The sequence below is a fragment of the Dendrobium catenatum genome, unplaced genomic scaffold (genome assembly GCF_001605985.2).
Source record: "Dendrobium catenatum unplaced genomic scaffold, ASM160598v2 original_scaffold_61322, whole genome shotgun sequence".
Classification (NCBI taxonomy): domain Eukaryota; kingdom Viridiplantae; phylum Streptophyta; class Magnoliopsida; order Asparagales; family Orchidaceae; genus Dendrobium; species Dendrobium catenatum.
Genome location: NW_021379772.1, coordinates 105512 through 119446, shown reverse-complemented (window position 1 = coordinate 119446; position 13935 = coordinate 105512).

The following is a 13935-nucleotide window of genomic DNA, read 5'->3' as shown; positions in this document are numbered from 1 at the left end:
TTAAAAGTAGTCAATTCACCTTGTAAAAACTTATTTGCACTTTTGATAATTGAATTTTCTACTTTCAATGCATACTCCCTATTATCTAACTCAGATGTAACAATATTTAATCTTTTGTATGCATTTTCTAATTCAATATGTGATATTTTTAAGGAATCATGCTCATCAATTAATTCAGAATACTTCTTGTTTAAGATATTAAATTCATCTAGCAAAGCCATATGATTACTATCTAGAGTGGAATGATCTTTTCTTAAACATTCATGCACTTTCTATAGAATTGAAAAGTCAAATTTAAGGCTAGCATGTGATTTTTTAAGATTCTTATATGTATTATGGTTTTTTTTTTTAGAAATTTTAAATAATTGATCATATGTAAACTCAGATACCTCCACTTGATCAAAATTATCAAGATGATCATCTATCTTTAAGCATAGGTTGGTTACCTCTTATTCTTCTTCAGTTTCAGAAGATTCTGATGGTGAGTCTACCTAGAAAGCTTTTTGAGTCCTTTCCTTACCCTTCTTGAATTTGGGTTTTTCTTCACCCTTCTCTTTTCATGGGAGAGTTTTAAGAGTTGGGAAATCAATCTTCATGTGTCCTTTTCCTACCCTACTTTAGTTTTCTCTTTTCTCCTTTCACCTGTATCAAGCTTCCTTTGAATCACTCCTTTCTCAAGATAATGAGTGACCCAAGTAAGTTGTCAATGGAATAAATATTGAGATCTTTAGATTCAATAATGATAGTGATTGTTGCATCATAGGAAGAAGTTAAACAACGAAGAATTTTATTAACATTTTCAAAATTTGTAAGCTCTCTTCCTAAGGGATACATGAAAGTAACAATTGTGTAAACCTAGTATACATTTCAGAAATAGATTCACTAGGTTTCATGTGAAATAGTTCATAATCGTGAAGTATAATGTTTAGCCTAAATTATTTTACTTCCTTTATACCTTCATATGCAATATAGAGTTTGTCCCAAATCTCTTTACTAGTTGAATAAGTAGAATCACGTATATAGTCCTCAGATTTTAAAGCATAGAAAAAATAGTTCAGATATTTGGCATTCAACTGGGCTAAATCTCTATCATCAGTAGTTGTTTGATTTAAAAATGCTTTGGTTTTGAAAAAGATTAATTTTCTTTGGGAAATTTTAATTTCTAGAATTGTAGTTTTTAAATTGAACATGTCATTATGAATAATATATCACCTTATAAGGTGAAACTATCATTCAATAATAGGTTCAGATTACAAAACTTTGAGTATAATTATCATAATCAAACTTAAGAAATAACTACATATGATCTTGCAGGATCAAAATGAAGTTCAATCAGTGCTTGACTAAAATAATTCAGATAAATGATAATTAATTTCATAATCAAAATCATGATAATACAAAGATATATCTTTCCAAGGAAAAAGAATATCACCCATTATCAATCATTTGGATATGATAATAATGGTCGTTGAATTGAAATTTCCCAAAGAGAAAGAATTAAAGTTTTGAAAATTTTGATTTTAAAAATCTGGTCTGGGTTTCTAAATCTCCTACGAGCGTAAGTCCTCGTAGTTAATTACATCATAGGGAAATTGGAGTTTTCTATGAATACTCTCGATTAAAATAGTGGTATGAATTTTATTTAAGATTTCAAAGTTTGATATCAAAGGGGGTAAGGGTTGGAAATTCAAATGGGATTGGGTGAAATTTGAACACTTATTTTTGGAGTCAAAGAAAGAAGGGTAGGAGGTGTTTTGAGATTCTAAATTTCTTCAGAAACATCTCAGCCTACCCTAAGTATTGGGCTTGAATTTGAATTGAAAGAGATTTAAGTTAAACAGTTAATTTTTTTAGAATGTTGGGATTCAATTCTTAGAGGTTGAGGACTTATAGCCCAGGATTTCCACAGAACCTAAGTTTAAATTGGGTTCTAAAAATCAATAACCCGAACCTAGCTAGTGCAATGCAAATATGGTCTTACTCTGACCTGGATTTGGGAGCCAGCTAAACAACCTTGGCACTTTAAAATCATGAGTCCATTCTTTTAATGTTGAGTGGTAGGGATGTTATTTAAGATAGGTTTTTGAGAATAGGGCTAACGTCTAGAGTAGTCCTTAATTTGGCCCCTTGACTTATGTTAGGTGTTTGATGCTTAAGCTAAAAATGTAATTAAAGATTTAGACTCATTTATATTTATTTCTAATGCAATGCATGCATATCGACTCGATGAAATGGTTAAATTTGAGATGGAGAAGTTTTAAAATCAGGCTTAAAAACAGAATTTACCCTAGAAGATTGCACAAATTTCCCTTGGACAGATCTGCACCCTCATAGGCTAGGTGATCTGTCAAAACCCGTAGGTGGGGAGGTGCCTAACAAGTGGAAAGAAAATGCAGCAATTATGAAATGAGAACTCCCGATGGTCCTGGGCTTACTTCATAAAATGTTACAATTTTTATGTTGACTTAAAATTTTTAATTTCATTTAAGTATAAAATTGTTAATAAATCCTTAAGAGCCTATAATCAGATTCCTGGTCAAATCAAAATTGGCATGTTGGTAAAAAGACTAGAAAAGCAAGTAGTTCTTATGCATAAATAATTAAATAAATCAATTAAATTAATTACTCAAATTGAATGTCCATATGACAAGTGTCATTTATTATTACATCATAGAATTACAAAAAAGTAAAGTGGCCGGGCACCACTGACAACAATCCATATTCCACTCCTTACACTCAAGTCCCTTACTCTTTGGATTCCAAATCGGATGTCATCCCATTATCAAAATATCACTTTAAAATATAACTCAACTTGCATCAAATTACATTTGAATATAAAAGAAAAATTTAGACTCAACAACTTACAAGGTTATCCTAAGCAGTTATAATTAATCTCAAGAAATTATAATGAATCTCGAGCAATTAATATTTGAAATTTAAATAATCAATCAATCACAACACAGAGTATAATAAATAAATAAGCAATCAATCAATTCTAAGCTTGCAACCAGCATGCAGTGAAAGCCACAAAAAACTCAACATACAATTGTAGAAAAGTAAGCACCGGCCTAGCGTAAAACTAGAGTTGGTTGTCCTAGCAAATCATCTAAAGTGTGTGATAAAGGCTGTGTGGCTTGGATTTGTCTTAAATGAGATATTTGATTGAAGTTACTTAAGATTTGATTGGTCGAAAAGCTTAAGGGAAAATTTAAGTTTGAGTTTAATTATTAATGACTTAGTTGATTTTAAAATAGATTTTAAAGCGTTAAATGGATATCACATTTATTGCTCACCGAGGCCATGAAGTTTATTTCACCTTTTTTGAGGCTAATCTAATAGCCTCGTAGGCCTGAGTTACTTAGTGGTACCTGGTATAATTAAGTGACTTAAGTTGATAAAGATTTGAAAGTTAATGAATTGTAATTAAGGTTGGTTGATTGCTGGATTTAAGGTTAATTAAAGATTTCTAGAGTTTTAAAGTGATTTTTAAGTTTTAAGAATTTTTTTGATTATTTTAATCATTTAATTAAAGGGTGGTGAAACGTTGACTTTTTTATTTAGGTTAAATTCTGGAAAGTTAGTATTTTTATAAAATATTATACCTTAAGATGAGTTGTTAGACACTAAGTTTGTTGCATTTGGATTTTTCTACATTTAGTTATGAAGGTTTGAAGTTTTGACTTGATTTATAATTAATTAAATTAATTAAATATTCAATTTCACTTAAAATTAAAGTAAGATTCAATTTGCTGTCAACTCAAAGGGTTTTTATTTTTCATTGATTAAGGTTTGAATTATGGTCCGTTAAAGGTATTATTTGTATTTTTTTATTTAAATTTGATTTATTAGAATTTTTTGAAGTTTTGATGATTAATTAAGAGTTTAAGCTTAAGAAAATTAATTATGGAGCTTAATGGTTTCAAAAATCAGTGAGAATATTTCTATGGGTTAAGCATGTCACTAAGTTTAAATGGTTGAAATTTCAACTAAATAGGAGGTGTATCCTAATTATTGAAATTTTCTAAGTTCTTTAAAGATGTCCTTAATGATGTCGCTAAGTTTAATGGGTTTGAATCAATGTTTTAACAAACTCTTGGACTTAACATAAGTAATCACCTACACATAAGCATAATTAATTCCTAAATCTAGGAGAGCCTAGGCTAGGTGCAAGTGTGTGTAACCTACACAAAATTAAAGTACATTTTGAAAATTTGATAATAAAGCTCAAATAATGAGTAATTAACAAGTTAATTACCCATTAGCTAATCCCCATTAAATCAATTCAATCAAATCCAATCTTTGATTAAGATTTCAAGTCAAATTCAAAATGTTAAAAAAAATCTAGATATACATATAATTTTAAAATGAATTGATTTAAAATTATATATAAAATAAAGACTATAATTTTAATAATTCATATTAATAAAAAAATTTGCTCAAATAATTCTAGAAATGTGCTCTAGAAGTTAAAAATAGACTAAAACATTTTTCTTAAGATTTTGAAAATATTTGGATTTATTTTAATTAAATAATAAGTAAAATAATTAAATAATCAATATTTAAAATTACTCAAAATATATATCATATTTTAAATTGATTTTATTTTTAAATTAAAGGTCTTGAAAATCTGAGTAATTTGATATATAATACTTAATTTTATGAAAAGTATTTAATTTTTAATTTCTTTGAAGTTTTTGGTAATTAAATGGTTTTAATTTTAATTAAAACCCTCTAATTAATAGGTGGCGGTGGACTGGACAATTGGCGAGCTCGGATTCGTCCAGTGGAGTGTGGAGACGGTGGGCAATCATTTGTAATGATTGTGCTGCCGCGCAATCCATGCAAATGATTACAGTGGCGGCGATGCTGGGTTTTGTGGCCACTTAAAAACATTAGTATATCCCGCCAACCGTTGGATTGCATGCGGGTTGGGATTGACGGCTCGGATCGAGTCGGACCATAGGAAAAATCATAGGATCGATATAGCGGTTATACAAAACCATGGTTAAGCCAGATCTGAACCGTTGATCACAAGATCAATGGTCCAAAACATGTATAACAAACATCTTGCTGAACTGAAGCACTAATCCACTAAAACGGCTCGTTCTCTCAAAATATTGAATCGTTTTACTTGAAATTTTAAACACAGAGTTCATTAACAAAGAGCATCAATGGGGATATATTGTTTTTTATTTTAAAAGTGCTTATTTAAAAGCTAATTTAAACTAAGTGTATGTACATAGGGTTTGAGATTTTGAGCAAACTAACCATTGGATTTTGGATTTTTTGATCTCTCTGAGTTTTTTGACTGTCCACGCTTAATCCATCTTCAGAAAATACTGTCTAAAAAGCTGTGGATTGACGAGAAAATAATTTGGACGGACTTTTGCCTTGTCTCACCGGAGCTCTCACCGCCGGTGGGTTTGAGTGGTGGATTTGAAGTTAGGAAGTGTAGATGAAGGCTAAGGGAGCTTAAACGAGCAAGAAGCTTGGGTGGAGAGTCTTGAGGGGGTGAGAGATTAGGGATTGAGTGAATGATCACTCTTTGTTCCTATTCCCCCTATTAAAAATACGTTGGCTATAGGGGATGGTTCTGATCAACTTGAAGGCCTCCTTGATGCATGTCATCTGTCTCTAGGGAAGTTAGAAGCAGGGAATAAAAAAGGATAAAGTACACCTATGTGGAAAGGTGAAATGGTCCTTTGATCACTTGGACTTGATTAAGGGATTAAATCAGGGATTAAGTGAGCTTTTAGAAGCCTCCAGAGTATGTTCAAATGGTTGGATGGGCCTGGGCTTGGCTTGATGGGTTGGATTAAAGATTTTGACCACTCTTAAGCTTATAAAAGTGTTTGTTGACTATATTGACTAATCAACCAGCAAGGGGCTACTGAGGTGGCAGCTAGAGTGGCTTAAGGATCTGGTTGGAATGCTTTGGAATGAAGGCCAAGTTGTTAAGTTGGGACTTGAATCAAAACATGAGTCTATAGGTAGTTTGACCAAGTCTTGTGGAATTGATTTGGTAAAACCAACTAGGATTTAACTCAAGATAATTTTAGAGATATTTGAATCATCCACCAAATGAGAAGAAGGGTTTTAAGGACCTGCTTTGATTAGATTCAAGGGATTGATCCAAGTTAACTTGAGTCGACTAGGCTTAGGTCTAGTTGATCAAATCAACTAATGGTTGGTTCGAAGGTCCAATTTGTTGCAGATTCCATGAATTATGTTTTGATGATTAGCAAACACTCTTGCTTCTTTTTGAATGCCTTTACTACTAACATTTTCAGGATTCAAAGATAGGATAGAAATCAGAATCAGCTCAAGACTGGGTAGATTAGGGTTGAGTCAGTCTATAATTTTCTTTTTTCTTTCTTGAGTCAATTATAATTATTTGAAGTGACTGATGTTAAGTAACCCTACACACACACTTGAGAGATTTAGAGCTTGTGTATTTACTCACATCGGCCCGGACGATCGAGTTTAAAATAGAAGATCTAATCATGATTTCTTAGTTAAGGCAGCCGTCATTAATTGATCGGCATGGACGACACCTGTATCAGCCAGGATGATATGCTCAATATAGAAAGAAATTTACGTCATGATCTATTTAGGTATTCTGTATTTTTGGAAATCGACTAGGACGATTCTTTTATCGGCCTGGACGAAATTATATAATTATGCCTAAATTGATCCGATAATCATGGGAGTAATTAAGGATGATTGATATGATCACATCATCCTGGACGATTGCAAGATCATCCTGGATGATCCATTCAAAAACTCTTGGTTGCTTTTGGCCGATTTGGATCGGACAGTACAAATTCAGGGTGATGCTCTGGACGATTTTCCTCTAATTTGAACTGATCGGCCGGGACGATCTTGAGATCGTCCAGGATGATCAAGCAAATTTTTAATCATCCAATTTGCATTCAGGGCGATGCTCTGGCCGATCTTATGATATTTGTACTGATCGGCCTAGACAATTTCCATATCGTCCTGGACGTAATGTCGACAACTTGCAATTAATGAGCTCCTTTGAAGCTCTTCTATTTAAGAGCTCTTATTCATTATTTTTAAACATCCTTGGCTGCTGTCTTGACCAGAGAAAACCTAAAGGAGAGAGAGAGAGGTTGAGAGAGAAGAGGATCTTGTGAGGTGGAGCTTGTGAGGGGGTTCACAAGGGTTTCTCCAAGCATTATTCCACTTCTTTTTTCCTAAAGTCTCTTATCCTTGGCAGGGTTGGGAGAGGTAAGTTTTAGCAAGTGATCGTGGTTCTCTGCCTGCTTCAGGAAGAAGAAAAAGGAGTTGGGTTCTCTTCCTTGCTGGGTGTGGCAAAAAAAGTAGGTGTTTTTGTAAGTGCTTCTCCGCCTCGCTGTGGGGGCTAAAGGAGAGTCACGTTGGTAGTGCAATACTCGGAGGGAGCCTCCAGGGAGTGGATGTAGGTCAAGTTGACCGAACCACTATAAACCCTTGTGTTCTTTTACTGCTTCCGCACTTTAATTTTTTGCCCTTATTTTTTCTGTGGTGATTTTAGTTTGTGATATTTGTTCTTTTTGTTTAAAGATTTTTTAAAAAATACCAATTCACCCCCCCTCTTGGTTAGCCTCGGGACAAGTTCATAGGGCCTAACATTGCTAACGAACTTTCAAGTGGTATCAAAGCGGAATTCATAAAAATAAAGTTTGAAAACTTTTTGAATTTTGATCCATGGCTAACTTTGGAAATCTAAATACAACTGAAGGATATTCTATTACACGACCTCCCTTGTTTGACAACTTTTCTTTTGATTTTTGGAAAACTCACATGTCTACTTTTTTGCAATCAACTGACTATCACATGTGGATGCTTATTAAAGAAGGATATTCTCCACCTACTCATGAGATTAATGGAATTAAAACTAAAGTTGCTTTTACTGAATGGACTACCGATGAAAGAGATTTAGCTCAATTGAATGCGAAGTGTTTGAACTATTTTTTCTGTGCTTTAAAGTATGAGGATTATATGCGTGTTTCTACTTGCTCTACTGGAAAAGAGATTTGGGATAAGTTGTGCCTTACTTATGAAGGAACCAATGAAGTGAAACAATCTTGTTTGAATATTCTTTTGCATAACTACAAACTTTTTTGTATGAAACCTTCTGAATCAATTTCTGATATGTATACATGATTTACTCAAATTGTAACTTCTTTGCATGCCCTAGGAAGAGAACTTTCAAACTATGAAAAGTAAACAAAATCTTACGAAGCTTGCCTTCCTCTTTTGATGCAAAAATCACTGCTATAACTGAATCTAAGGATTTAAACACCTATTCGCTTGATAACTTACTTGGCTCACTCATTGCTTACGAACAAGGGGTGAATCAAAGAAATCTTGATGCAGGTGAGAAAAAGAAAGAGAAAATAGTGGTGCTGAAAGCGCACAAATCGGACTCTGACTCTTCCAGGTCTGAAAGTGATGACATTGCCTTTATCACAAGGCAATTCAAAAGCTTTCTAAGGAAGATGCAAAAGCATCATGAAAATTGAAGAAAAGGTAAGGATAATAATATTTTAAAGGATCGTCTGATGTGGTTTTTTATGAATGCAGGAAGCTAGGACACGTAAAAGCAGATTGCCCTACACTTAAGACGCACACAAGCAAGGAAAAGAGTGAGGAGAAATCCAAGTTTTGAAAAGATAAAAAGAGACTCCAAAAGGTGTTTTGGGCGGATTCTGCATCGGATTCATCGGATAAGGAACTAGAAGATGAGACAACAAACTTGTGCTGAATGGCAAACGATAATCTTGATCAAGAAGAGGTATGTGAAATTTCCTACGATCAACTTTTTGAAGTTTCTGAAAAAATTTATACATTATATAGAAAACTTAAGAAAACACATGCTAGCTTGAAATTGGAATTTTTGAATTTACAAAATGAGCATGAAGTTATTGTCAAAGATCATTCCATGATTGATTCAAATCACATGACTCTACTTGATGAATTTGATGAGTTAAATAAAAAGCATTGTGAATTAATTGAAGAGCATGAGTCACTAAAAGTCACACACATACATCACTTAAATCTAAGTTTCAAAATTCTAAAGAGATGGAGAAAAATTTGAGGATTTATAATGATGCCTTAAAAAGTACTAACTTAAGAATCCAAAATGAATTGGATACATTTAAGAAAACTAGGATGGCACCAACACTTGATCAAAAGCCAAAACCTAAGAAGAGGCTTTATAACTCAAGCCATTTAAGGAATCCTTTTCCAAGTGTTAGATATTTTTTATGTGGCATCCTAGGACATATCTCACACACTTGCACTGTTCACCATAGTACACATTGGGTGTGGAGATCAAAGGTGCATTATTTACAGCATACCACACATGCATTGCATCCTACTTTTCATAAGAAGGGACCCAAACCTGTTTGGGTTCCTATATCTGACATTTGATAATTTTGTAGGTGGGCTCTCACAAAAGGCCTCATGAGAGTATGTGGTTCTTGGATAGCAGATGCTCTCAACATATGACTGGTGATGCCAATCAATTTGTTACGCTGGAGTCCAGAATTGGAGGCAAGGTTACTCTTGGAGACAACAACGCCAGGAAGGTGGTAGTCTCAGGTATAATTTTTAATTCTAAGAACCTTATGATTGAAAATGCTTTGCTTGTAGATGGATTAAAGCACAACCTTCTCAGCATCAGTCAACTCTGTGACAAAAGCTTCATATTGCAATTCTTTATAAATTCAAGCATTATAAGTTTAAGTAACAACATTATTTTGTAGGGAAAAAGGATCAACAACATGTACAAGCTTGATTTAAGTAATATTGAATGTGCTGCATCTTTTTGCTTAAAAACTGTTGTTGATGATTCATGGTTATGGCACCGGAGACTATGCCATGCAAGTATGAAAACCCTTAGGAAAGTGACCCAAAAAGACCTAGTTAGAGGTGTCCCCAAACTCAAGTTTTCAAAAGACCACCTTTGTGATGCTTGCCAACTAGGAAAGCAAGTCTACTCCACCTTTCATCCCATTAAGGAAATTAGCACCTCTAGACCTTTAGAAGTCCTTCACCTGGATTTGTTTGGACCCATTAGCACTGCCAGCTTTGGAGAGAAAGTATATGGTTTGGTGATTGTTGATGACTACTCGAGATTCACTTGGACTAGATTTGTTTCACATAAACATGAATCTTTTGAGGAGTTTAGAACATTTTCTACTTGGATTAAGAAAAAGCTAGGTTGTGAGATCTTGACCATCTATAGTGACCATGAGGGAGAGTTTGAGAATTAAAAATTTGGAGATTTTTGTGAGGACATGGAGATTAGCCACAACTCTTCAGCTCCTAGGACCCCTCAACAGAACGGGGTAGCTGAAAGGAAGAACTGGACTTTGGTGGAAGCCGCTAGAGCCATGCTTGTTGAGTATTCACTTCTAAAATACTTTTGGGCTGAAGCGATTAACACAACTTGTTATGTGTTGAATAAGGTGAATGTTAGAGCCAAACTAGATAAGACACCCTATGAGATCCTTAAGGGTAGGACACCCAATCTTTCCCACCTTCATGTCTTTGATTTTATGGTTTTCATTCACAACAATGGGAAGTCTCACTTGGGAAAATTTGATCATAAATCTGATGAAGGAGTGTTCTTGGGATATTCTAGTGTTGGGCATTCTTTTAGGGTGTTTAACAAGAGGACTTTGATGGTGGAAGAGACTACACATGTAGTATTTGATGAGTCTGATCCTAAAAAGCCTGGAGTTGAGGATGATGATGATGTTTGAGAGATTACCACTGGAGTAGGAAATTTGGAGAAGGGAGTAGGTCAATAAAACATTGAAGGAGTAGGATATGTCACCCAAGGAGTAGAAAATATAGATCTGGAGGAAAGGGTTGGACCGTCTCACACCTTTCCTAGAGATTGGAGATACTCTACAAGTCACCCCAAGGATTTGATCTAAGGAGAGCTCCCAATGTCCAAATCATGTTTTGAGAGCTCCCAATGTCCAAATCATGTTTTTAAATTAAAAAAGGCTTTGTATGGGTTAAAGAAGGCACTAAGAGCTTGGTATGAGAGGCTTAGCACATTTTTACTAGAAAGGGAGTTTGTTAAGCGGAGCGTAGAAACCTCCCTTTTTTTTAGGAAAGTTGGAGATGATTTGCTTATTATTCAGATTAATGTGGATGATATACCATTTGGATCTTGTAATAAAAACTTTGTGACGAGTTCTCTAAAACAATGAGTAAAGAGTTTGAGATGAGTTTAATGGGAGAGTTGTCCTACTTTTTTGGTTTTAGCATAAAATAATTGGATAATAGAACTTTTTTAAATCAAACAAAATACATAAAGGACATTTTGAAGAAGAATGAGATGAATAAAACTAAGCCAATTAATACTCCCATGACTTCTAGTGTTCCATTGGATAAGGACCCAAGTGGTAAGTCTGTTGATCAAAAGAAGTATAGAGGCATGATTGGATCCTTACTTTTCCTGACTGCTAGCCAACCTGATATTATGTTTAGTGTTTGCCTTTGTGCTAGATTTCAAGCTGAACCCAAGGAGTCCCACCTCACTGCTGTTAAGAGAATTTTTAGATACCTTTTCGGGACCCAAAGCTTAGGGATTTGGTATCCGAGGCACAACACTTCTTTTGAGATTATTGAATTTTCTAACTCTGATTTTGCAGGATGCAAGGTGGATAGAAAAAGCACTTCAGAAACTTGTTAATTCATAGGACAATCTTTGGTCTCATGGTCTAGTAAAAAGCAAAACTCTGTTGCACTTTCCACTGCTGAAGCTGAGTACATTACTTTGGGGAGTTGTGTGGCCCAAGTCCTTTGGTTGAAACAACAGGTATTGGATTTAGGATTACCTGTAGGCACCATCTCAATCTTTTGTGACAACACTAGTGCCATATGCATTTCTAAGAATCCTATCCAACATTCAAGGACTATGCATATTGATATTAGGCATCACTTTATTAAATCAACTGGCTGACATCTTTATTAAACCCCTGGCCTTCGACACTTTTTGCTCTTTAAGGACCAGATTTGGTGTGATTGACATAAATGCTTGAACTTGATCTTTAACTTTCTTCCTCTTGCTTTTATTTTTTTTTATTTTTGATTTGCTTTTCCTTTTTAATCTTTGTTATTTTTTTCTTCTTTTTGCTTTACTTTCAGTTTTTTGTTTGATTTATTTTACTTTCATGTTCTTTTAATTTAGTTTTCAAAATCATCGATGAAATGATATCGTAAGCCTTGTCCTTGGTTTTGAAAATTTATAGTCAATTTTTTACATCTCTTAAATCTATTAGATGGTAAAAATATACCGTTAATTGTGTCTCTTTCTCTAATCTAATTTAGTGGCACTGTTTTCTTTTCTAATCAAAAATCTATTTCAAATTAACAATTGTGTGTGAAATTAAGATCTTTTCTAACCTTGCCAAAGCAAATCTATCTTGTATTTATAATGATCAAAGTATTTTTGGCACATCAAGATTCCTCATTACTCTTGTCATTGGTTATTGATTCTATTTTGTGAATTGTTCTTCCCTATGTTAGAGAGAGAGCTCCTATTCTTTAATATCTAGAAGATATACTCACAACTAAGATTATTTTTAAGAGTTTTTGAAAGAAAATGAAGCTTGAAAAAATAAAAAATTTGGCCAATGATGCCAACAAAAGATGCGCAATGACCCCAAAATTGAAAAAAAAATATATACACAAAGTGTATAAAAAATCAAAAGAAGCGCAATGCACCATTCATTTGACAAGAGGCATAAAATGAGCCCACCAAAAGCAACCTCTCCTCTCCTTTCAAATCTTTTAAAACTTAGAAGATCTCATATATCAAAAGCTTGATTTCGATTGTTTTGCGATTGTGACAAATTCACTTTGATTCATTATTCTATAACAGATTTTTTATGGAAACAAGTGATGAATGGATCCTTTTTTCTATCCAATTGAATTTTTTAGTTAGGTCATTGATTTCCAAAGACAGTTCTACCCTAAGAAAAAGTCCGAGCTAAGGGTAATCATGATCGGATATTATACCATTTTATGGATTTTTTTTAAAGTTAATTCATTAGCTCACAAAATTTATACAAATCAATCACATGGAATACTACATCATGTTCATGCCTTGGTTAAAAAAAAAAAGGGTCTTTTGATTTGTTTCTTAGTTTCCTCCTCCTTTTTGAGATGGAAAAAGGGGGGAGAGGGGTCTTTTGTATGCTTGCACTTTCAATTCCATGTTTTACACTACTATTTTTGGATTAATTATAAAAGTGTTTGCCATCATAAAAAATAGGGAGATTGTTGCAGATTCCATAAATTATGTTTTGAAGATTAGCAAACACTCTTGCTTCTTTTTGACTGCCTTTACTACTGATATTTTCAGGATTCAAAGATCGGACTAAAATTAGAATCAGCTCAAGACTGGGTAGATTAGGGTTGAGTCAGTCTGTATTTTTCTTTTTTCTTTCTTGAGTCAACTGTAATTGTTTGAAGTGACTAATGTTAAGTAACCCTACATACACATTTGAGAGATTTAGAACTTGTGTTTTTACTCACATCGGCCTGGATGATCGAGTTCAAAACAGAAGATCTAATCAGGATTTATTAGTTAACATAGCCATAGTTAACTGATCGGCCTGGACGATAACTGTATCAGCCAGGACGATATGCTCAATACAGAAAGAAATTACACCCATGATCTATTTAGGTATTCTATATTTTTGGAAATCGGCCAGGATGATTCTTTTATCGGCCTGGATGATATTGTATAATTATGCCTAAATTGATCCGGAAATTATGGGAGTAATTAAGGATGATTGTTACGATCACATCATCCTAGATGATCGCAAGATCGGCCTGGACGATCCATTCAAAAACCCTGGTTGCTTCTGGCTGATTTGGATTGGACAGTACAAATTCAGGGCG